General features: G+C 43.8%; 1 protein-coding gene across 1 annotated transcript in view; it reads left to right on the forward strand.

Moving 5' to 3' along the window:
- The window catches only part of TSPAN2 (tetraspanin 2), a 65,672-nt gene that overhangs the window by 26,415 nt on the left and 14,498 nt on the right, over window positions 1-24,759 (forward strand). The window lies entirely within an intron of this gene.

Below are 24,759 nucleotides of genomic sequence, written 5' to 3' on the forward strand. Positions count from 1 at the left end.
TTCTTGATTTCATCTTGCCGCTGCCCCCCTCCCCCCCACCACCTGAGGAATAGAGGGTGTAGCCTGAAGTGGAGCACCAGTGCATGAGGAGAAGGGCTTCTTAACCCTTTCCCTTCACACAATATTTCAATTGAACCTCCCGCCCTGCCCCCCCAGCTGCTTTTACCCCACAAAATAGAAAATATAGGGGCACTCAATGTGTTTTTTTATACAGTGGTGCCTTGCAAGACGAAATTAATTCATTCCGCAAGTCTCTTCGTCTTGCGAGTTTTTCGTCTTGCAATGCACGGTTTCCCATAGGAATGCATTGAAAATCAATTAATGCGTTCCTAGGGAAACCGCCTTCAGACCAGGTCCGGGGACAGTCTGTCCCCGGACCTCTTCTGAAGGCTGGGGGGGGACAAGGGCTTTTCTTTCCCCCCCCCAGCATTTTAAAAAACCCCGGGACAGCGGAGGACTTCTCCGCTGTCCGGGCGATCTTAAAATGCTGGCGGGCGGCATTTTAAAATCGCCCCGGGACAGCGGAGGACTTCTCCGCTGTCCGGGGCGAATTAAAAGCCCCTGGGAAGGCAGGCAGGGGGGACAAAGACTTTCGCCCCCGCCCGCCTTCAGAAGGTGTTCCCGCCCCGCCGCCCGGCTTCGGAGGAGGTCCGAGGACAGTGGGGAAGACGCGCTGCGCTTCCCCGCTGTCCCGGATATTTCCCTATGGGCTGTCGTCTTGCGAAGCAAGCCCATAGGGGAATTCGTCTTGCGAAGCGCCTCCAAAACGGAAAACCCTTTCGTCTAGCGGGTTTTCCGTCTTGCGAGGCGTTCGTCTTGCGAGGTACCACTGTATGCCTATAGCTTTCTCTTAGGACAGGGTGCAGAACTTTTCTCTGCAAGGGCCACACTTCCTTTCAGCAATTTGTCAGGGGCCACACATCAGCGCTGGGTGGACCTGAAGCCAGTGATAGGAGGAGCCAAAGCTAAAAGTGGGCAGCCACCCACCTTCGCCACTCACTTCCTGCCATCTCCTTTTCTCTCCCATGCCCATCTGCCTGCCTGTCTAGTGTCCTGCTGAGGAACTGAGAGAGATCTCTCCCTTGCTAGAGATCCAGGCTCATTGCTGACAGGGGTCTTTTCACTTCTTCACTTTCCATTGCTCCTTACTTTGTCAGATTTCCCCTCCCATTTTCCCCACATGAAATTAGGCTGTGTAAAATTAGGTCCTCAGTTTCTTACCGCATTTTAGGATTAGCCAAAGGTCAGACTCGGGAGGAAGGAACTGTTATCTTTCTCCTTACCCTATTTGTAGCAGATGGTGACTATGGGCTTATCCCCACCTCTGTTCGACCCTCCATTTCCCCCAGGAAAACCCGTGCTTTAGTGCTGAATCGGAACAATGGGCAATTTGGTTTTCTGCGGATTGCTGTTTGCTCCAGTTTAGCACCAAAGAGCTGGTTTTCTAGGGGGAAGAAGCAGCACAAAGGCAAAACCTCTCAGACCCATGCCTAGAAAGCATAGGACAAGCAGAAAACCACTTGGGCCTCTGTTTTCTAGGATAAGCAGAAGTGTGGGGCGATTCCTAAGTTGAGCTCTGTTTGATTGAGCCGAGTCTGAGATAGGGAGGACCTGTTGGAGTTTTTAAAACTTTTAAACAGTTGATTAATTTTTCTATTTAAAACCCCCACAAATAACTTTAAGAAAAAGAATGTCCCTGCTGTGTTCAAGCCAATAAAAGATAGGCAGCTTTTTTAACAGAGCAGGAGGGGAAAGACAAGCTAGTAAACTGCCATTCAGTTTGCTAATTAGCATATCCACCCAATGGGTTGCCAAGGCAAGGGGAATCCATGCAGAGACCCCGTGTCTTACATTGTGGATTTGAATGTGAAGTGATCCACATGAGTAACATCCAGAAAGCACAGTCACAATACGTGGGCTGTGCCAAAAAGGCATTTGAATCCAGTTATTTTAGGGTTTTTTCCATTTGATGTGGATCTTGTGACAAAATTTTATTGTTCACGCTTGTTTCATCCTTATCCAGTCCCACATGTGTAGGAAGGAAGGAAAGCGCAAGCTTGCTTGCCTGGCTGGCTGTGTTAACTGTCAGGGCAAGAGAAATACTGGCAAAGCTGAACTTGTGACAAGGCTGAAGTATCACAGAGCCTCTGTTATTCCTCCCGAGGGCTGACATCTCTCCAGAGAGCTTGAAGTGTATCTCACAGAGTGAGGAGCTGGCCCAGAGCCCGGTGTTTCAAGCACAAAGAACCATCAGACCTGAAGAAGTACACAAGCCAGAATGTAGAGTGATTGGCACCCATTTTGTATCCCCTTGGGGATACAATTGTTCAGCAAGGTTTTAGTCAAAGGGGGAAATAAGAACTGGATTCATTAGAAAATCTTTCTTCATGGAACTGTTAATTCATCCAAGAATCAAAATGCCTTCCAAGCTGGACTGTTAATGCAGTCAACAGGAGAGGCCTTGCTTGTGGTTCCACTGGTGGTGGCGGTGAGGTTTGTTGCACATGACAGGGCATTCTTGGTGTTGGCACCTTACCTGTGAAATCAGGTTGTCCCCACTCTAGTTCAACAACACAATTTGAAAATTTGAATGACTGGTGTTGTGACAGTATTATCTACTGCTATTGTTATTGATGAGTATTTATTTGGTGTTTTGATGCATTGTTTTATGTTGTTAGCCACCCTGTGCTCTTGTTTTGGGAGTAAGTATGGGAAATAAAAATGACAATCTGAGAAATGCACAAATTAATGTACGGCTCCTTTTCACCAGGTAGGGGGGAGAAATGTTATTTGTGTCATGACATCACTAAAACGTGCCTATACATGTGTGAGTACAACAGTTGCGACTGTGCCACCCATTAGCCGTTGGCGTTTGACAAGGGTAGGTGTGTTTTTAGCACAGCTAGCTAAAAAATTACGTGAAATGTAAAAGTGTTCCAACACTGTTTTACGTCATTTACGTAGTTAAGATTTTAAAATACCAAAGGTAAGTTATTCCACTCAGTAATCAGGATTACACGTGATTTTTAAATAAGTTCTGTGGTTTTATTAATAGTTGTTAGTATTTTTGAAAATGTCTGTTGGGGCACTTTGATACACTATATTGTCTGTTGGGGCACTTTGATACACTATATTGTCTGTTGGGGCACTTTGATACACTATATTGTCTGTTGGGGCACTTTGATACACTATATTGTCTGTTGGGGCACTTTGATACACTATATTGTCTGTTGGGGCACTTTGATACACTATATTGTCTGTTGGGGCACTTTGATACACTATATTGTCTGTTGGGGCACTTTGATACACTATATTGATACATATAAAAGTGCCCCGCTAGTGTACAATAGTGGCCCAATATACAAGTTTGCATGAAATCTCTAAACTCATTAAATTTGAAATGGAAAAAACCTGTTGTTTACTACGTGGCCAAAGTCATTTCTAAATATAATATGACTGAATATCAAGTGTCATATCTCAGGGAAAAACCAGGATCTTGTATGTTTGTCTTCCCCGTTGTAGAAGATAAGGCAAGTGTTGATTTCAAGGATGTTGTTTTGCCGTTGCCAAAACCAAATTTCCCAAAGGGCAAAACTCGAACATCATCTCTTTATACTTTTTCTATTGACTTAAGTGGATATAATGTGCAATAGAAGCTAAATGTTAAGTAATTATCTTATTTTTATAAGCATTTTGTTTAAATCACTGTTTTTTTACTAACTAATGTGAGTTCTCATACTTTTTAAGTTTTTACAAAGTTTTTTTTAATGGATAGGTGTTTGAGGAAAGATTAATATAAGTTTTGATGTTTTGTTAAGAAAACCTGCCATAAAGTCTATGATATGTGTGAAACACTGTTAGTTTTGATACGTAATTTAGATTTTAAGTAACAAATTGTAAGGCTGATTATTATCTCTCACAATAAAAATTGGTTTTTCATTAATTTTTTGCAAATAATTACCATTCTCATACAATTTACGCTTTGTATTAAAGTGCCCCATCCAATGTATCAAAGTGCCCCATAGGTGGGACAGAATGATACAAAACCTTTTTTTCTTACTGAAGTCATTACATTCTCACTATCTTCTAACTTTATTGGTTCTTTTGATTGCTATTATAATATTGATTAGTTATGCCATGCATCAAGCCAAATTTTTTATTTTATTATTTGACTCATTTTTGTTACATGAAATATGAGATTAAATTTTTCTGTATCAATCTGCCCCACTTCCCCCTATATAAAACGAGTTTAAGGCTTCAATCACATACCCACCTACTCCTTGTTACTTGCTTTTGAGCAGACATCTTTAGGGTTATGCTGTTAGCCTGCATTTCTGTTGATATTTTGGTCCCACACCCTTATGTGTCTGTTAGTACATGGGTAGGCAAACTAATCTGGCCCAATCGCCTTCTAAATCCGGCCCGCGGACGGTCCGGGAATCAGCATGTTTTTACTTGAGTTGAATGTGTCCTTTTATTCAAAATGCATCTCTGGGTTATTTGTGGGGCATAGGAATACGTTCATCCCCCCCCCCTCAAAAAAATATAGTCCAGCCCCCCGCAAGGTCGGAGGGACAGTAGACCAGCCCCCTGCTGAAAAAGTTTGCTGACCCCTGTGTTAGTACATCCCAAATCTGACCTTGATGTGTAAGCGGGGTGGGGGGGGGAGCTGTGTTTCAAGTAACATTTGCTATGGGAATTTGAGGCAGACCATGTTCATTTGAACTAACCTTCAGATAATCCTAGAGGTTCTTATATTTGTCCTATGTCCCATGGATCTGTTAATGTAAACAAGTGGATCATTTCCTAGCTTTGTAGCTTGACAATACAGAGAAGCATATTGCAGTTTGAATAAAATTCCCTCCAGTTTCACAGGAGCTTGGCAGTTGCATTCAGTGTGGTACAGTGAATCAGTATTTATGGTATGGTCAGATCTGGTTCAGCTCCTGCTGAAATTTTTGCTCAAAAATTATGGTGTATTAGAGGACAAGCAAAACAAGATTCATTTTCAATTATATGTCTCTCTCTCTCTCTATATATATATATATGATTATAACAATTTTCAAATGCCTCCTGTGAAAAATGCTATTTGGATTTCTTAAAAACTTTTTAACTTTAACTGACAATGACATAAGACCTTGAGAACAATATCCTGATATTTATAAATAAAACATTTTTTTTTAATGTTACTAGCCCCCAACACCAATAATATCATTAATATATTTCCAGGGATTGTGAACAACACAACACAAATTCATATTTTGTATATGTGTATGTTTCATCTTCATTTCCATTCAGTATCTTTTCTTTGATACTTCATTGTTGTATGTTATCGAAATATATGCTGTTGCTTAAATAAATGGATATCAAAAGAAAAATAAGTAGGAAAAGATACCCAGGATTGGGGAAGTAAGAAACTTACTATTTTAAGTTTTATCCAATTGGAGGCCTTTAGGTCACAATGTTATCAAGTCGAATGCCCATGTTTCTCAGTTACTATTCCTTATTAAACTCCTTTTTTTTATGTCCCTCAGTCAGAGACTCTGGAGGTAGCTGAGGACATATTAAAACAATAAAGTGATAAAAATTTAAAACCAGATAAAAGCCACCCTAAATAATAAAAGAGATTTTTATTGCAGCAGTGGCAGTGAAAATCAGCAATAAAATCATATTCCATTAAACTTTAGAGAGGTTTTCAGCTGTCTCCCAAAAGCAGTAAGGGCGGGCGCCTGACAAATTGAAATGGGGAGGGCATTCCCCAAGGGAGTGTTGCCAGTTCAATTTTGATAAGATTTCTCAGTAGGAAGAGGGAAAGAAAAAAAATTATACAATCTAAAGAGAAACCAGAGTACAGAAAGAGATATAATCTTTTCAGAATTTCTGTTACTTTTGGTAGAATACCCATTCATGAAGGGTATAGAAGAGTCAGAGAAGTTAGAAAAAAGAAAGACATTTTCCCCTCCAGCAGGGGGGCCAACTTGAATAAAATATTGGGGGGGCAGGTAAGCCCCCACTAATATGCACACCATTTGAATGGCAATGCCCATTAACATGGGGGGAGGCCCCCTCAAGTATTGGAGGAACAAAAGGGACCTCCCCCCTTTCGAGTTGGCTCCTCTGCCCCTCCCCTCGACCCATTTTTTGTTAGTCATGTTGTATTATTTATGTGTGTGCAATTTTGCAACAAGAAAATAAAGATATATTAAAAAACAAAGAATGACGTTTTGATTTATAGAGTGCCCAACTGCCTTTGTAAAGGACTCAGTAGGTAAACAAGCAGTCATGCCTCTCAGATGGGAAATGGTACTTCTCAAATGGGTCTGATATATTTAGTCAGGCACAGAGACAGTAATAGTGTGTCTTATGTGGTAGAGTATCTGCTTCCTGGTCAGATGCCCACACAGTAGAAGTTGCTCCCAGTAACAATCACCACACAGAAGCAGGGAAAGGTTGCAGAAGATAAGGCTTAGCAAAACAGTTCTTGAAGTAGATATATACAGCTTGTAGGCTTTTGCAGCTACAGATTTATACTGAAGTACAAAGTATTTCCATCACTCTAAATACAGTGGTACCATGGTTTGCATATGTTTTGGATTACAAACATGTCAAACCCAGAAGTATGTGCCGCGGTTTGCAACCTTTTCTAGGATTACAACCCATTTTTTTGGATTACGGACAAATTTTTTTAGAGGCCCCATTCGCAAAATTGCGCCTTGGGTTACAGCCTGTTTTGGTTTACAAACAGACCTCCGGAATGGATTATGGTTGTAAACCAAGGTACCACTGTAAATTCAGCTATTCAATATGTAATGCTGGACAAGTAACAATGACTATCAGTCAGATTAACCAGACTGACAGCACGGAGCTAACATGCATTAACCACAGATATAGTGAGGGCACTAGGCCGTCACCATAGCAACTGGGTTTGCTGAACTTGCACCTCCAATGAGCTCATCCATGGGATGATTTACGCTCATGGAGGAAATTGACCCCTTCTCATTTCCAGGGGTCTCATTCCAGCACTTTCCAGGTTTGACTCCCATACTCTCTAGGCAGGACTGGGAAACATTCTTTGAAATGCTGGAGAGTTCCTTCCAGTCAGTGTAGACTCATTGCTTTGACTCAGTATGAGACAGCTTCCTATGAACCTATGTTGTTAGATCCCTATTTAATTGTGCTGTGGAAAATAATAAAAATTGGTTTGTAGGATGCTGTTCAATAGCACACCAACTGGTGGACATTTGGCAAAAAAGCATCATTGCACATGTGAGCAACCTTGGGAACGTTTCTCTGTCAAAAACAATTATGTAAAATTACCCTTACAATTCCACAGGACAACTACAGCATTCGATGATGATGTTCCTAGATGCGCAGATAAGTGTGGCTGGCGCAAGGCCTTAAAGTAGATTAGATTAGTTTACAATTTAGATTAAAACTTTTGTGCTGGTTATTGATCCTGATCGCTGTTTCTAGAGTTGTCATGTTAACAGTGGGGCACTAAGGACAGCTCCGTAACCCATGGGTGGATGAAACCCATGGGAAGGCCATCTACACTGGTGTTACCTCTGTGTGGCATTTGCCTCCTAGGATGGGTCATAAGGAAAGGGTTAAAATGGGTGTGATGTGATTGGCCAGTGAGAATGCAAGGGGGGAGTAAAAGTTAGAGTGGGAGGTTTTGAAAGTTGGTTGAGGTTTGGGGAGTTGAAGAAAGAAGAGGGAGGTTTAGGTGTGGGTTGGTAGAGTTGTATTGTGAGAGAGTGAGAGGAATTGTTAGGTGGAGTCAGATAGATAGTTGGAATAATCAGTTTGGAGTTGTTAGGAACTAAGAATAAGAAACTGACAAGAGAAAAATTAACTGAAACCATAAGCTTGTTCCTGCATTTTAAAATAAACTTGATTATTTGTTTATGTTAACAACTGACTGGACTCCGTGTGTCCCCGTGAGAAGCGGGGTGGTGGCAGCGGAAAAAGCAATCGCAGTGGCGGCACAGGGTCAATAGACCATCAAACGTCCGGGGGCCCTGTGTGTGATCTCCACACTCTGTAACTTTGAACATGCTGTACTGTCAAGGATGTTCCAGTAGTCTTGGGCACATTATGTAGGAAAGACAAAGGCTGTAAAAGTGGTTCACTGGATAAAAGTGCAAGCGGAGTGAAAAATCAGATGGGGGGCATCACACTTTCCTGGTAAGAGTTTCTTCTCGTGTTCTAACCCTTTGCGTTGTGGCATTCAGAGCCATTCTCCTGGTTTAGGATTCAGCAGTACCTTTCACGAAGGCATGCTCCTCTGGAAGAGCTCTGTGTGGTGTTCTCAGGTCCATTAAAGCTGGCAGCTGCAGTTTTCCAGCATGAGAGGGTTTTGTGGTTTTGTGTTTGTTCTCTTCGCCGGGGCAGCTGCTCAGGAGCCTGTTGGAAGAGAGGGATTCAGATAATCAATGTGACAGGGAGATGTAAATCTGTTCAGTTACATTAAATATCCCTCTTCCTCGCTTGTTTACCTTGGCAACCGTACAGATCTTCTTTGGCTTTGGACAGCTAGGCGCCTCCAATGAGATCGGTCCAACGGCAGTGCTCCATTGCCTTCTTTGGGCATCCATCATCTGTGGGTGGGTGCTGGGCAACAGAAGAGACACTTGCTTCCAAAGTGCAAGTACCTTCTCTTTCTATTAAGAATACAGCAGAATGCTTTTGTGGGAGATTCTCTTTGCAGTGGTGCTGGCTTCCCTGAAACAAACCCAAGAAACTAAGCTCTAATCTGGGACTCAACCTCATGTGAGGTGTAGATTCTGGTTGTGGCCACCTTTTTGGATAAAAAGGAGCTGAAGTTGGAAGCACCTTTGCACAACTTTGCTCTCCGCAACGTGACTTTCAGTTCTTCCCCTTTGATCCAGGGATGGGGAACCTGCAGCCATCGTGGATTCCACCTCCCATCAGCCCCAGCCAGGATGGCCAGTAGTCAGGGATGATGGGAGTTGTAGTCCAGCAGTGTCTGGGGGGACCATAGGTTTTCCACCCCTGCTTTAATCCAAAAGGGCAGACATTCTCCAGCAAGAAAATGAGTCCTGTGTTTCCATGTTGAACCATGACGTTGCCTGGAATCAATATGCTTAAAACCTAAGCAGAAGTTTGTAAATTACAGTACGTGGTTAGTCAAGTCTCCTCCAGTTTTACCTAGAGAACCAGGGCTTGAAGCAGAGTCTGGAGCAACTTTAATTTCAACTGTACCACTATTTTCTTATTGCACACAGGAATTGATGTGTACTGAATTTGCTAACAGGGCCTATTTTATCAGGAACAATACAGCCTGATTTGCTCAGAAACTGGCTCTCACACGCTGACTGAATACCGAATGTTGAGATGTGCTATAAATGTGCATTGCAAAACTTTTTGCGGGAAACACACATTTTACAGCCAGTATGGAAAAGGCTTGCCCGCTGTTACTATAGTAAAAAGCCTTCGTTCGTTTAATATAAGCAGGTTTAGCTATTTTCCTTGAAGGGCATGTTGGGCAGCCCCTGTAAACTGGAGACTGAAAGGTTGGGTTATCCCAGGGAAGGGGGATGCTGCAAGAATCAGACACGTGGGGTTTAAAATGTGAAGTTAGTTGCTGCTGCCGCTCAGATTGGCCTATCCAGTATTCACATGGCCATTTGGAACTCCTGGCTGGATATCTCTCCTTCCTGTCTACAGCTTGTTTATGGAGGGATTTTCCTGGATCTGCAGTATTTTTGACTTTATAATCATTGGTAATTACAGTCCTGTACTTTCCACTGAGCTGGCTTGTGCCTGTCGTGCAGAATCCCGACTCTACCCACAAGCAGGCCTCCCCTGCCCTCTTGGAAGGATCCCTCCCCTGGCCTCCCTCTCAAAGCCAGGTCACTGCTCATCTTTTCCATCCACTGACTCCGTCCCCTCAGCAACAGGCAGGCAGCTGTGCTAACAGCTCCAGCGTGTGCCGTGGCGCAAGGTGCAGGCCCCAGCCAGGTGGGCTGAAATTCCGCATTGCTTTTGTGCTAAATATACAGCGCAGGAGTCAGGCTGGCAGGAAATGCATCTAAGCAGCACCATAGAAACCAAACTATTTGATCCCTGCAGAATCTATCCACCTGCCATCTGGGTATGAGACAAGATGTCAGCAAATATAAACAAACAGCCAGTGGTAAGGAGGGCAAGTAGCCAAAGACTGAACTGGTTATATATAGCCATGGCTCTGGTGTTTGCATGCCTGTCTGCAGAAGTGCCAGCGCCTTTCCCATCTTTCATAACTTTCACGGCTGATCTAAACAGGGGCATACATAGAGTTGCTACCCATTCACAATTCTTGTAGGCTGTTCATGCTTCAGTAGCAACGGAGACTCTCGTGATACTTTTGAAGACTTACAGAGTTATGCAGCAATCCTATATACACTTATCTGCAAATAAGTCCCTTTGAGCCTGCAGGATAGCTCCGTCAGTAGAGCGCAAGACTCTGAATCTCCTGGTCATGGGTTCAAAACCCGCTTTGGGCCAAAAGATTCCTGCATTGCAGGGGGTTGGACTGGTTGAGCCACATGGCCCCTTCCAACTGAACAGTTCTATGGTTCTATTCTTCTAAATATGATTGACTTCTGCATGAACGTGCACAGGATTGCACTGTGATCATGGTATAAGTTTTTTTGTGGCCCACTGCTCAGCTGTATCATTTGGCAGGCCTGCACACACACATTCAGGTACAGACTGGTAGGGAGTGTAGAGAAGTCAAGCTGCCAGAAAATCAAGAAGCAGCCGTAGATCTTTCATGTTCCTGTGCACAGCCAAAATGTGTGGAAATGTAACAATAGCCACCCATTCGCTGCCATAGGAACTTTATTTAACATATTTGGAAAGAAACTCCCAATCCTGACGAAGTCCAGATTTAATAATATCAAACCTGCTGATAAACCCCCATAATTAAACAATGCCACCTGATGTCATAGCTATGCTGGTGTACAATGAATAGCTGGACTGCCCATAAATTGCAAGGTTAAAAGGTGACAGCTCTAGGTTTACAGTGGAAGCTATTTGAGAAGAACAAGGGGGTTCTTATCCTGCTCATATACGGTAAGTGCTTGAATAGGTTATTTGGGTTATCTTGTTGCAACTCCATGCTTAGAAATGTTCTGCCCACTAGCATTCAGCAGAAGCCTGTTCTGCATGCCCCTGGTCATCCTCTGTCCCTTATCCTATTATATATAGATGTGCTGTGTTGTTGTTGTTGTTTAGTCATTTAGTCGTGTCCAACTCTTTGTGACCCCATGGACCAGAGCACGCCAGGCACTTCTGTCTTCCACTGCCTCCCGCAGTTTGGTCAAACTCATGTTTGTAGCTTCAAGAACACTGTCCAACCATCTCGTCCTCTGTCATCCCCTTCTCCTTGTGCCCTCCATCTTTCCCAACATCAGGGTCTTTTCCAGGGAGTCTTCTCTTCTCATGAGGTGGCCAAAGTATGGAAGCCTCAGCTTCAGGATCTGTCCTTCCAGAGCTGATTTCCTTAAGAATGGAGAGGTTTGATCTTCTTGCAGTCCATGGGACTCTCAAGAGTCTCCTCCAGCACCATAATTCAAAAGCATCAATTCTTCGGCGATCAGCCTTCTTTATGGTCCAGCTCTCACTTCCATACATCACTACTGGGAAAACCATAGCTTTAACTATACGGACCTTTGTTGGCGAGGTGATGTCTCTGCTTTTTAAGATGCTGTCTAGGTTTGTCATTGGTTTTCTCCCAAGAAGCAGGCGTCTTTTAATTTTGTGGCTGCTGTCACCATCCGTAGGGTGTGCTTAATTCCCGAAATTTGAGAGGTGCCTGGAAGTCATGCCCATTTCTGTAGATTTTCTGCAGGTTAGAGAGAAGTAGCTGTGATTTGTTTAGTGGTGAAGAAGGGAACGGAAGATACTCTGTGCATACCCAGAAGCACCTCCTGTCTTATTATTGTTGCATGTGTTTCAGGGTCAAGCACTGGTATGTGAGTTTAGGTGTCTGCCGGTTACCTCATTGGTGCGTATAACTGATTTCCAATCTGTTCGGGAAATAGAGTAGCCCTGACGGTTACCTTTAACACACAAGAAGCAGGGCATGAAAAAGTGCTTAAAGGCAAAGGACAACTTGTGCAAGAAATAGCTTATATAGATGGGAAATCAGCAGAAAAGGGGCATCAGGTAATACAAAGTTGGGTAATGGGATAAACAGTGTCAAATCAGATCCTAGCATTAATCAAACAAGGGCTGGATTTGAAGATGCTTTTGTTTCAATGTGATTTTCAGCATGCACACAACAATTCTCCTTATTCAAGTGGCAGCCTGCACCTCCCCCCTGCTAAATTAGGATTTTCCCAGTCTCTGAATAATCTGAAGAGGAAAGAAAACCCAATACTAAATTGCATATTGGACACATTGTGTGGCCAGATTTTTTCACATATGTTGTAACATTTCGCTGGGTGCCATTTATCATCATGCCCCCTACTTCCATTTTGCATGTTTATGGTATTTATTTATTTATTTTAAAGACTCTTTTATGCAGAACTGCTCTTTTATCAAACAGCTGCATTAAAAATTAAAATAAAATTTGCCCTTGCAGGTACATGAGGTGGGGAAGGAAAATGGGAGGAAAGGAAGCAGCAGCCTTTCATGTGAGTGACTCCAAATCCTTGCCTGGCTTAGAGCAACACACACATACTTTAATTATTATGTTTGACCGCTCTTTTGTGCAAATAATGAAAAACTTGTAATAAAAAAATATAAAAGGTGCCTACACGCAGTAAATTGACGTCAGGTTTCCTGGCTTGGAGTGGCACACACATGTTTAAAAATTACTTTTGATCGCTGTTTTGTGCAAAACTGGTCGATTAAAATCTTGTATTACAAAAATAAAAGAATTTTCTGTGCCTACAATGGAACTCAAGTTTCCAGGACTTATGGTGGGCAAAAAAGCACTAATTGAAGGGAGGGGTACCAAATACATCCCATCAAGCCCTGCTCACTTGTGTAGCCAGGAAACATTGAGATAGATTTTTGGAGGTCCTGTTTAGAGGAAGGCACACATATAGAAATCATGATCTACGTACACATTAACACCCTAGTTAATGTGCAGATTTCCAATGGATGCCAGATTCCACCTCTGGTTCTCTTTCTACCTCTTTTTGCTTAACTTTTCTCTCTCTCTCCCTCTCTCTCTCTCTCTCTCTCTCTCCCCCCCTCCCAGTATATCATACAAGACATCTGGCAATATCCTCTCTTTCATAAATATCCTTTCTCAGTACATGAGACTTGTGGTATAATAATAATAATAATAATAATAATAATAATAATAATAATAATAGTAAAAATGTCTGCTCAGAAGTAAGCCCCAATGGGTTTAGTAGGACATAACCCCAAGTGGTGTGTTTTGTTATAAGGAGGATGTGATAGCTATAACTGAGGCAAAGAGATCCATCAGTGTAGCCGAGGGATGGGGCAAATAGCTCTGGCTGGCAGTTCAATGGATGGGTTTGGCAATGGTAGGAGTCATTGAAAAGAAAGTTCTAGGCCCATGATCCAGTGTTTCCAGTCTACCTAAACATTCAGTGTCACTGGCACCTAGAGTACTTCCATTAAACCTGGATTGCTGGAGGCGTGGAGAGAGAAGGAACGTTTCTGGTCAAGGAGAAGGGGGAAGGCACTATACATAAATCTGAGACCCACTCTAATAAATTCAATACTTTCTGCTGTAACTGAAATATAGGGAGCATAAGTGGTTCATCCTCACAATTTTTCTAGCCTCCCTTCCCTCTTTGTATAAGCCTGGCTTCCTCAACCTTGGTCCTCCAGATGTTTTTGGCCTACAACTACCATGTTCCCTAGCTGGCAGGACCAGTGGTCAGGGATGATGGGAATTGTAGTCTCAAAACATCTGGAGGACCGAGGTTGAGGAAGCCTGGTGTAGGCTACTCATTTAATGTGGCAGGAACACTCCTGCTGAGCTTTTTTCCCTTATCATTTGTGGGTGCTGAATTTGCTGTGGCCAGAACATCTGTGAGTGGCGAGCCTGTTGTTTGTTTCAGAGAAGCCCTAATGAGACAGCTTCTGCTTTTCAAGGTATGAAGTCATGTCTGCCCTGGAAGGATACAAGGAGGTTTCCTCCATAGGGTTAGCACAGCACAGTTGCAGAAAGAGCAGGTCGCATCTTGCTCCCTGGTGTCCAGTCCTGCTGCAGCTCTGCCTCGCTGTCAATTTAAGCACTGCTTGTTGAAAGCACCTGCTCAAATCCTGTCCTTGCAAACAGCAAGAGCTGAATAAAAACTGGTGCCCAAGCCAGAAAGAAAGCCAGAACTGATTATTATATAATGCGCACAATTCACTACAAATAGAAAATGTGGGTCGGGAGAAGGGGGAACGTGCTGCATGATGCGCCACATCAGTTCTAGGATAGAAATAGGCAGGGAGTGAGAAATCACTGCCATGCTAAATACTGTTTTAATAAAAAAAGAGGTTGGTGAAGGTAGAACATTGCCAACATGGTTAATAGCCATCGATAATCCTGCCCTCCGTGAATTTGTCTTATTCTATTTGAAAGCCATCCAAGTTGGTGGCCATCACTTCTTCCTGTGGCAGTGAGTTCCACTGTTTAACTATTCACTGTGTGAAGAAGTATTTCCTCTTATCTGTCCTGAATCTTCCAACATTCAGCCTCACTGGGTGTCCACACGCCTGATGTTATGAGAGAGGGAGAAAATTTTCTCTTTCTTGACTTTCTTTGCACCCTGCATAATTTTATAAACTTCTATCATGTCGCTTCTTACTTGCCTTTGCTCTAAGCTAAAAAGTTCCAAATACTTTTTAAAAAATGACAGATGAGAAAAACATAACCATGGAACATGTAGCTTGAGAGAAAAATCCTTCCCTATCCTATAAGACCATTTTGTTTTGGAAAGCTGTCATATGAACACATACACTAAGATTGCCTAATGATAATGATTTGTGAGACTGCTCCTCAGCCTCAGTTTCCCCCCTGTCTGTCAGATATGAATAACTCTCAATTCTAAGGTTGTTTGGGGGACTGAAAACCCCACAAAGTGTCAAAATGCTTCTGTATAGCACATTTAATGTACCGCGATCAATATTCAGGCGGATTTTTGAGCAAAGGGTCATTGCTGCAGAAGGTATGAGATTTGTGCCTAGTTTCTTGTGTCAGTAACTTTGCACCTGTGTAATGTGATCTGCAGTGCAGGAGGTGATAATGGACTAAATTCAAATCTGCCTCTGTGCCTCAGCTTCAGCTTCCATTACTTGTTTTGCACCTGCTTTCAGGAATCCCCCCGTGGAATTTACAGGCAAGTGGCACTAAAGGGATGGGCCACTCTGTTGTTTTAGCATTAAGAGCCAGCTGCCTTAGATTTCTGTAGGGAATTGCACAGCTCCAGTAGACAAGTATTTCACATAAACAGAAGCAGCAGCTGAGAATATGGGAATAGCCTGAAATGGGGAGTGTGGGCCATTGGTCAGGACATGGCTTCAGTTTCATACATTATCTGGGTTTTGATGAGGTTGTCCACACTATAGCCAGTACAAAGCTCTGATTTGTCTTACGCAGTGATTATGAAGTCTCCCATAGTCCTTGAAGTTTTATTCTCTTTTTAGTGTTCTGTTGGGAGCCGCCCAGAGTGTCTGGGGAAACCCAGCCAGAAGGGAGGGGTATAAATAATAAAATTATTATTATTATTATTATTACTCACCAAAGCCTAAGCTAATGCTATTTTTACATGTACAATGGCTATTCCATACAAAAAGGGGTTTCCAGTTCCAACTGTTCCCTGTGTCTTTGTTGATGATTTCTTCTATTATAGGGTTAGTAATTGGTGTGCTTATTACACCGCAGTTTTTATATCTCTATCAAATTACATTTTAATTTGAGCAAAACAGAACACTAATTATTACCACCGCTAAAGAACAAAAACATGTACGTAAAAGCCAAAAGGCACGTGTGCTTGTGTGTTGGAGGGTTGGGGAGTTGTTGATGTTTTAGATATTAAAAACACTTTGGCAAGAGTTTGTCACTTTCCTAGGCACATAAAACCCATGAAGAAATGTGTGCATGTTATGCCAAAATGATACAAAGTAATGAGTGGTTGTAAAACACATAAATACACACAAACCGGGTGGAAAATAGGTTTGCCCCATCTGCAGTAACTTGGGGAGAACAATACAATTGTGGTGGGAGAGACAGAATCTTTGGTGGTATAACCAGTGCTTTTTTCTGGGGGGACGCATACCCCAAATATTTTGTGAATCTAAGTTTGGCCTCATTGAGGAGCAGTATTTCAATATGAGTAGGAAACTTAGAGTACCCCTAAACATTTTTTTTTTTTAAGCACTGGGTATAACCACTATACAGTGGTACCTCGAGTTACAAACGCCTCAGGTTACAAACTCCGCTAACCTGGAAGAGTTACCTCGAGTTGACAACTTTGCTACAGGATGAGAACGGAAATCGTGTGCCGGCAGCACAGCGGCAGCAAGAGGCCCCATTAACAAAAGCACGCCTCTAGTTAAGAACAGTTTCAGGTTAAGAACGGACCTCCAGAATGAATTAAGTTCGTAACTAGAGGTACCACTGTAGTCGGTAAGTTAGCTCCAGGGCTGGCATGCTTGTCCCCGATCCTGGGATCTTTCAGAAGAACAGGAGGAATTTGAGTCCGTACCTCTTCTGATATGCCCCTCCCAGCACCCTCTTTTAACCCTCTCCTGTTTCAGAGCCCTAACTGGGGATGGGCAATGGTGGTAGTCCTTTCTGCAGTGGCTAGGAGGTGGCTTCTGGTAGTACACCTCCCTCTTCACCCACTGGGAGGGGATCCATAAAGTCCTAGGCCCCTGGTACACTCCCCCAGGGACTATAGGATTGTGCCCTGAAAACGTTTCATAAAATAAATTTATTTTTCAAGAAAAAGAGAACATATGTTAGATAACAAAACCAAGTTGTTTCAGTGCTAGATCTTTATAATATGTATTCCAATACATATTAATAAATGCATTTCATTTGCCTGCCTGTGCTAAATCTCCCCCGTATGATTTTTGTTACTTTCTATTCCAGCATTGTCAATGGTTCCCCACCCCCTTAATGACTCAGAAATAGATGCACAAGAGTCCATTTTCCTGTATTTAGTCCAGAGTGATTTTGTGGCTGCTAACAGCATTTTCTCTCCATTACATTTAACAGGATTCAAGGCACCAAATTTACTACATGGTAAAACAAACAAAAAAACAAGTAGTCATTTAAAAGATAGACACTCAGTATTGCTGAGCTTTTACACCCACAGTGACTAACTCCAAGCTCATGAGCCTGAACCGGCCCGCAGGCAAATGCTACTGAATCTGACACCATAAGTTTTGGCAGCAGTAGTAGAAAGAGGGATGGAGGCAATAGACACAGAATTGAGTGGAGTCCAACACTTTGCTGGGAATACAAATGGCCCCTTCCCCAGCCATCGTGTTCATTATTAGCTGAAAGGAGAGGGGATAACCCTCCTTCCTTGACTGAACAGTGTGGATCAGCTGAGGTGAGGGCCTGGCTGTTTCTGTGTGCCCTGAGTGTGAATGCGTGTAAGGGAGAGTGTACGATTCGGGGGAGCACACGCATTTTTGGTCACATCCAACATGGGCTGATGGGACCACCAGCACCGAACACACCCCAGCATTGGCCAAGGTTGAATGTGGCCTTTGGCCAAAACAGGCGAGCTATCCCTGTTTTCCACAGTTCCATCATGGATGAAAGAAATCAGTCCCAGCATCCTAACGTGTTTAATATTAAAAAATGATAGTATGGTGTACCCTCTTAATGTTTTGCTACGGTCAGAGACCATCAAGCAGCACTTAACTCTGAGCTACTCATTTGTATCACTATGTCTCGGGGATACCAGGGCTTGTTCTTTTATCCATTTTCATTTTCTTTTCTTTTTAAATAATATTTATTAAGTTTTCCAATTTAACAATCCAATAAAAGCCACATTAAAAACATTCCAAATTATAAAATAATCAAACAGTCCAAATATTATGCCAAATTATAAATCTTTGTTTGGCTTCCTATGCTCTGAGGTTCTAATTATCTGATAGATATGAATGCCCTTGTCATTATGTCATCATTTTCATGAGAGTCGGCCCTTGGCTCCAGTTTCCACCTCTGTTCATTTTTTCACAAGGATGCAAAGGTCGTAATCACACATTTGGAAATAAAGGGATTGCAGCTGAAACTACTGGGGATAAAGTGGCTGGTGTCCAGCCAGGATTTCTTTAAAAATCCAAAATGGTGAGGGAAATAGATACTTGCAATCAAATATTTGTATGCAAACAGCCTCTTTTGTCCCTACAGAGAAAAGTCACCAAGATTATTTAGATTAAAGGATTTGTGTCAAGTGGCAGATGCCATAATCTTTATACATGACCTGCTTGAAGTTTTTTGCATTTCTTCCTGAGTCGTCTTTCCATCTGGTTTCATTCTGTTAAAAGTCACTAAATGGTTCCGCTGTGAAAGAGAGCAACAGTGGAAAGAGACAACAGATCAGCCATGTGGCTTTAAAAATCTAAATTCGGGGCTTTTTTTTTAGCCGGAACTCAGTTCCGGCACCTCTCAGGTGGGCGCCATTGCCATTATAGTAGAACAAGGAAGGTGTTCATAGTGAGTTCTGACATCTCTTTTTCTAGAAAAATAGCACTGTCTAAATTCATTCATCAAATTACATAGAGGGTTTATTAACTGGTATATATAATTTCATTGCATTTCTTGAGGTTTTGCCCAAAGGCAGGGACTTTAAACATATCAGACCACTCTTCCCTGGTCCAGGACTTTAGCAGCACCCCTGACCAGGGTCCTTACTTTGTGTAATTCTGAGCCAGGAACCCATCTGATTATAAGCCATGCAGAGAACTCGCTTCTGATTTGATGGTGCAAAATAAACTCTGTCTCTGCTCCTCCACATGCAGCTGCTGGGTGACCTTCGGCCAGTCACACTTCTCTGAAGTCTCTCAGCCCCACTCACCTCACAGAGTGTTTGTTGTGAGGGAGGAAGGGAAAGGAGAATGCTGGGATATCAAATCCAAACTCTTCTTCTTCATCATCATCATCATCATCATCATAGGAAGTTGCTTATGCTGAGGCCGGCCATTTGTCCATGTAGCTTAGTACTGTCTGCACCAATTGCATACAGAAATCCAGGGTTCAGTCGAGAGTCTTCCTAATTCTACCTGGAGATGTTAGGGACCCTTGGCATGCCCAGCACATGCTCTAGTACTTAGGTAAGGCCTGCCCCCAAACTTGCTTGCAATCTGGTTTCTCCACCAACGTAACTTCTGTCTTCCTAGATTCAGTTCCAGCCTGGAAAAGTGGATACTCTGCACATTTATGTCTCATGCACACAATGATTAAGCACCATTATAGCTGCCAGTGTCTGTTCTTCTACTTTCCTATAATGGAGAGAAGGGCTTCTTTTCAACTTTCTGCTGCTGTGTGGAGGCCATTCCATGTTGTGTTTATCACCTGGTGACATTTTCATATGAAGCAGCTCACCACAGGGATCATACAGTTTTTTCCACTAAGTTACTTCATGCATCATAAAAGATTTGTGGCAGCAGGGTGAAATCACCTGCTCTGAGTGTCTTGCTATGCAAATCAGGCCATTTTCACCATGTCTTTCTGCACCACATTGAGTAATTTAAATTAAACCAGTCCTCAGTAAGGGCACAAAAGTTCTTCAGAGAACAATAAAGAAACCCCTCAAATCCATTTTAATCCTCTGTTTTCTCTAGTTTAACATACAGTGAAGCATGGTGCCTACTACAGATACTGCGGTCTGTTTTTTGGAAGCGTTGCATTCCAAATCCTAAATCATTTGTTAGGATAAATGTACAGCAGTAACAGAGTAAGCATTTGCACAATATTTTATTACAATTGTGGATTGTGTTCTGATTCCATAAAAGCTTCCAAATGCTATTGCAGTAAAAATAAGAGAGTGGAAAATTGAATTTCACTGATGAGGAGTTATGAGAAGAGAAAGGAAGGGTGGACAATTGTCTAATTACTGTTTGTAATTATCTTGAACCATTTACTTCCTGAGTTGTAATTCAAATGGGAGGAGACTTAATTTCTTCTTAATATCTGGCTAAGTAGACTTGTCACTGGGAACCTTATTTATGGCTCTGAGCATGACCAATATTCTTGATAATTAACCCTGAAAAATTACTCAGTAAAAAGAGGAAGTTTGTTGCTGAGACAAATATTCCAAGATACTGGTCCCAGTTCTCTATTCTACATTACCGGCTCCCTGCAAACCTTAGCTTCACGGCACTGCCATGAAAAAACACCAATATATAAAATCACAATTAAAACAGGCACAGAACAATCAATACGGTTATGCTGAATCTTTATGGCTGTCTTGATTGTTCGTGTCTATTTTCACTGTACTCTATTGTCATCTTTATTGAGTGATATAATGACAGCTTTACTGAAATTTCTTTGGGGTAGAGCAATCCAAACCCTCCTTCTACCAGTGTGTGTGTTGCATTGCACAGAGGTCTCCCTCCACCCAGCTCTCCCTACAAATCTGACCTCCTGCCAGCTCCGTGCAGTCCAAGCTGCCCACCCTCTTGTGAACGGGGAGGGCATGATACTCAGCCTGCCTGGGATCCTAAGCTTGTCTCACTATGGCAGTGGCATCGGGCCTGATCACTGAGCCAACCAGGAGCTGATACAGCAGTTGGGTCTGGCCTGCCCCTTCCCACATTCCGCTGTGACCACCATGAGTGGCAGGACTGGGGCTGTGACCCCATTGGCAAGGAGGTGGGAACTATATTTCTCATGCTTCCAGGTGCCTAATGGGGTTGGGGGGAAAGTCAGAACAGATTTAAGGGGTGCACAGGGGGAAGAGGTAGAGCTCAGTTGCATGAGCGGAATCCTTGAGCTGACAGAATGAAATACAGTAGTACCTCGGTTTAAGAACAGTCCTGTTTATGAACAATTCAGTTTACATACTCCACAAAACAGCGGCGTAGCGTAAGTTGTCAGCACCCGGGGCAAAGCAAGTAATTTGCGCCCCCTAACCCGGGGCAAGGCAAGTAATTTGCGCCCCCCCCTAACCCCTAACCTGCGAGTTGCCGCTGGCGCTGCCGCCCAAACGACGCCGCTTGCCCGGAGGAGGAGGGGGGCAGAGAGGCGAGGAAAATGCAACGGCCCAGCAGCTGCAGCAGCCCCGGCGGAGGCGGGGCTGTGAGGAGGGGCTGCCTGGCGCGTCCTCCACGGCGAGTGCTGAGAGCCGCTGCCTGCCGGGCGCCTTCAGCCCGGACGCGCGCACAGCTCGTCGGTTCCGCGAGACATGCGGCTCCGCTACAGCCTGCGCCCGAGGCTCTTCGGCGACTCCGGAGGCAGCGAGCGCGCCCCCCCAGATGTTGCGCCCGGTGCGGCCGGCCCCCCTGGCACCCCCCACGCTACGCCACTGCCACAAAACCAGAAGTAGTGTCCCGGTTTGCGAACTTGAAGTAGTGTCCCAGTTTGCGATTTTTACGTCAGTCTATGAATGGAATCAGAACAGTGGAAAGGCACTGGCAGCGGGAGGCCTCATTAGGGAAAGCACACCTCAGTTTAAGAACGGTTTCGGTTTAAGAATGGTCTTCCAGAATGGATTATGTTCGTAAACCGAGGTACCACTTACAGATAGGTAGCCGTGTTGGTCTGCCATAGTCAAAATAAAAAAATTCCTTCCAGTAGCACCTTAAAGACCAACTAAGTTAGTTCTTGGTATGAGCTTTCGTGTGCATGCACACTTCTTCAGATACCACTGTACTTGGAGCATTGGATACAACTCAAAAGTAGCACACAATTAACAAAATAACCACGAGCACCTTTAAACTAATGAAACTTACAAGTGTTTTGTTTTTACTTACTCCCAAGTCTAATTTGTGTTGTGTAGATGGAAACTAAGCTTCATTAAAAGTTTCTGTGGATGTTTCCTTCCAAACTTACATAATGATGATACAGTAGATATTTTCAAAATCAGCCTGAACATAAACCACCATAAGCTCCCTGTCTAGCAAAGAATTGTCTGTTCCCAACTTGGGCTCTTTTACAATGGTAGCAGTCACGGACTGTTCTGGAAAGGAGTTACATCATTAGGCAGGGTGTTATTGGTGCTGTGGGGTTTCGAGCGCGTTTCACGCCGGCTGCATAAACAAGTAAACTTCCTCTGAGGTTAATTATGTTGCAGAACACTGGCTGAAGGTTTGCATGTCACCTTAGAGACAGGACCCCGAAGAGGAGAAGGAACAAGCAATGTACAGCTTGTCTGCCTGGAAGAGAGCCAGTTTGTGTCCTCAGCGCACACAACACCCCCACCCAAGTTGCAGCTGCAAAGTCCTCCCTGCCCATAAGCAACGCAGAGAGATGGAATTCTGCATTCACCACTTGAGACAAAGACCCTGTTCATTCATGGTCATCGCACACACAAAAAGCCCTCTTTCCCCCCCTTGTTACTAGGTGCTAAGCCATGTTGTGAGGCTGCTGCTGTCACCTCCACCACCGCCGTGCTCAGAGGGAGCTCTCTTACTGCTCAGAGCAAAATGGAGGCGAAAGAGCAGCTGCCGCATAGGAGGCAGAACTAAGCAGGCGGATCCCTGGCTAACTCCTTGAAGTGTCTTTTGCATGGTCTAAACCAGAGGTGGAAAACTGGTGCCCTTGAAGCAATTTCCTTTGACCCTGGAGGATTTACCAAGGATGCTCCTTCCCCAGCCTGTGCATCATGAAGGGGTGAGGGCATGTTGACAAGCAGGTGGGACAAAGTGCCAATGCCCAGCCATCATCATCATCATTTTATTTGTTTGCCGCCTTTCCACAGTTTAAACAAGGCGACTTACAATAGGAAACAATTTACATAATTACAAACATAGCAAGGTACAGTGGTACCTCGGGTTAAGTACTTAATTCGTTCCGGAGGTCCGTTCTTAACCTGAAACTGTTCTTAACCTGAAGCACCACTTTAGCTAATGGGGCCTCCTGCTGCCGCCGCCCCACCGATTTCTGTTCTCATCCTGAAGCAAAGTTCTTAACCTGAGGTACTATTTCTGGGTTAGCGGAGTCTGTAATCTGAAGCGTATGTAACCTGAAGCGTATGTAACCTGAAGTACCACTGTAGTCATAAAAATAAATAAAACACATCAAAAACTACATAACCAAACTGAACAATTTCCACATAAAAATAAAGATACAAAAAAATCAGTATCAGTAACAGCAGGAAAAACTCCCAACAAAACTCCCCCCCCCAAATACCCCAGTCCTCTTGGGCAGCAGCAGCAGCAGTCCTTAAGAGCCTGTCAGGCCCCACCTTAGGCCAGGTGGAGAGAGGCAGAGCAGGGCCCTCAGGCTCTCAGCAGGTCAGCCAGATGGCTGAAGGTGTTCAAATCCAATTGAAGGAGGCTGTCAAAATGTTACCAAGCATCTTGGTGCATGCATAGACACCCTACCCTTGGCACATGGCAGGATGAGCTGGTCATTAAGGACCATGTCGGAATTCCACCCTCCAATCAGCATTGACCTTGGAGTGTTTTTGTTTTGTTTTTTATCTTGTCTATCCTGTACTGTCCAAGGAGTGGTACCTTATGAGATGGTGGGTGGCCACAAATGGCTTCTTTTGGTTCCAAGAGAAAGCAGTCACCCTGAAAATGAAGGGGTGGGGTTCCCTCAGAGCACTCTGCCATGGGTATCAAGCTGTAGAGGGCAGGAACTCTCTTGGGGACACGCCTAGCTCACCCCCCTAGAGCTGGCTAGTTCAAGAGCGTGTATGAGTCAGGGAAAGGATCCGTCAATGCGCTATGAGTGGTGTAGGGATGGTGATGCAGAGGCAGTGCCCTGACAGCTTCTGGTTCAGAGCCAGGATAGAGCTTACTCGGAACAGGTCGTCCCTTAATGGAAATCCCCACACTGTAAATTAGCTAGCAAAGTTGTTGCTCCCTGCAGATCCTGTTCAATAGTTCATAAAGTTGTAGTAGGCCTTGCTACCTCCCAAAGGTTGCCTCTTGCTTCTTCATTCACTTCTGTGCCCACAAATGTCTGAGCCTGGAGCTTTTCTACAAAGCCGGCTGCTTTCTTTATCTCAATAAGCTATGATGCCTTGAGGCAGGATGCCAGACCTTGGCCACTCCACAGCGCCCTAATTGCTGGGCAATTTGCCCTCGCTTCAGTGGCTTTTAGTGCTTCACTTTGTGTGACTCACTCGGCTGAACTGTCATCTTTAAGCAAAGCTTCCCTTTTAAGGCATGTTAAGGGGAAGCACCTCTAACCTTACTCACTGAATAGACTCCCTTGCGGAAGAGAATGTGTTGCCTGCCCTTTGAAGGGCTTTCCTGGACAAGGGTGAAAAATGAAAAAACTTCTCACATTTCTCTTTAAGAGGGCTTGGCCTTTGCCTTGCAAAGATCTAGCAGAGCCTGGTACATCCCCACCCCATGCTGACCAGCTGGAAAATATGAATGAGAGAGATTTAAAAGCCCTCATTGACATACGTATGCACTCAACATTACTCAAGCAAGATAAGGTCATCTTGGTTCACGGCTGGTTTTATAATTCATAGCATATTAGGCCATGGATGGCCAACTCCAGCATTTTCCCTCTAGACAATGTCCCAAGGGCTAGGCCAGGACTGGGGAATTTTTTTAGCATGGGGGCCATGTTTTCTTCTGGGCAGGCATCTGAGGGCCACATGCCCGTGTTGGGCAGGGGCTAGAAGTGAAAGG

Source organism: Podarcis bocagei (assembly GCF_964188305.1).
Source record: "Podarcis bocagei genome assembly, chromosome: 5".
NCBI lineage: Eukaryota > Metazoa > Chordata > Lepidosauria > Squamata > Lacertidae > Podarcis > Podarcis bocagei.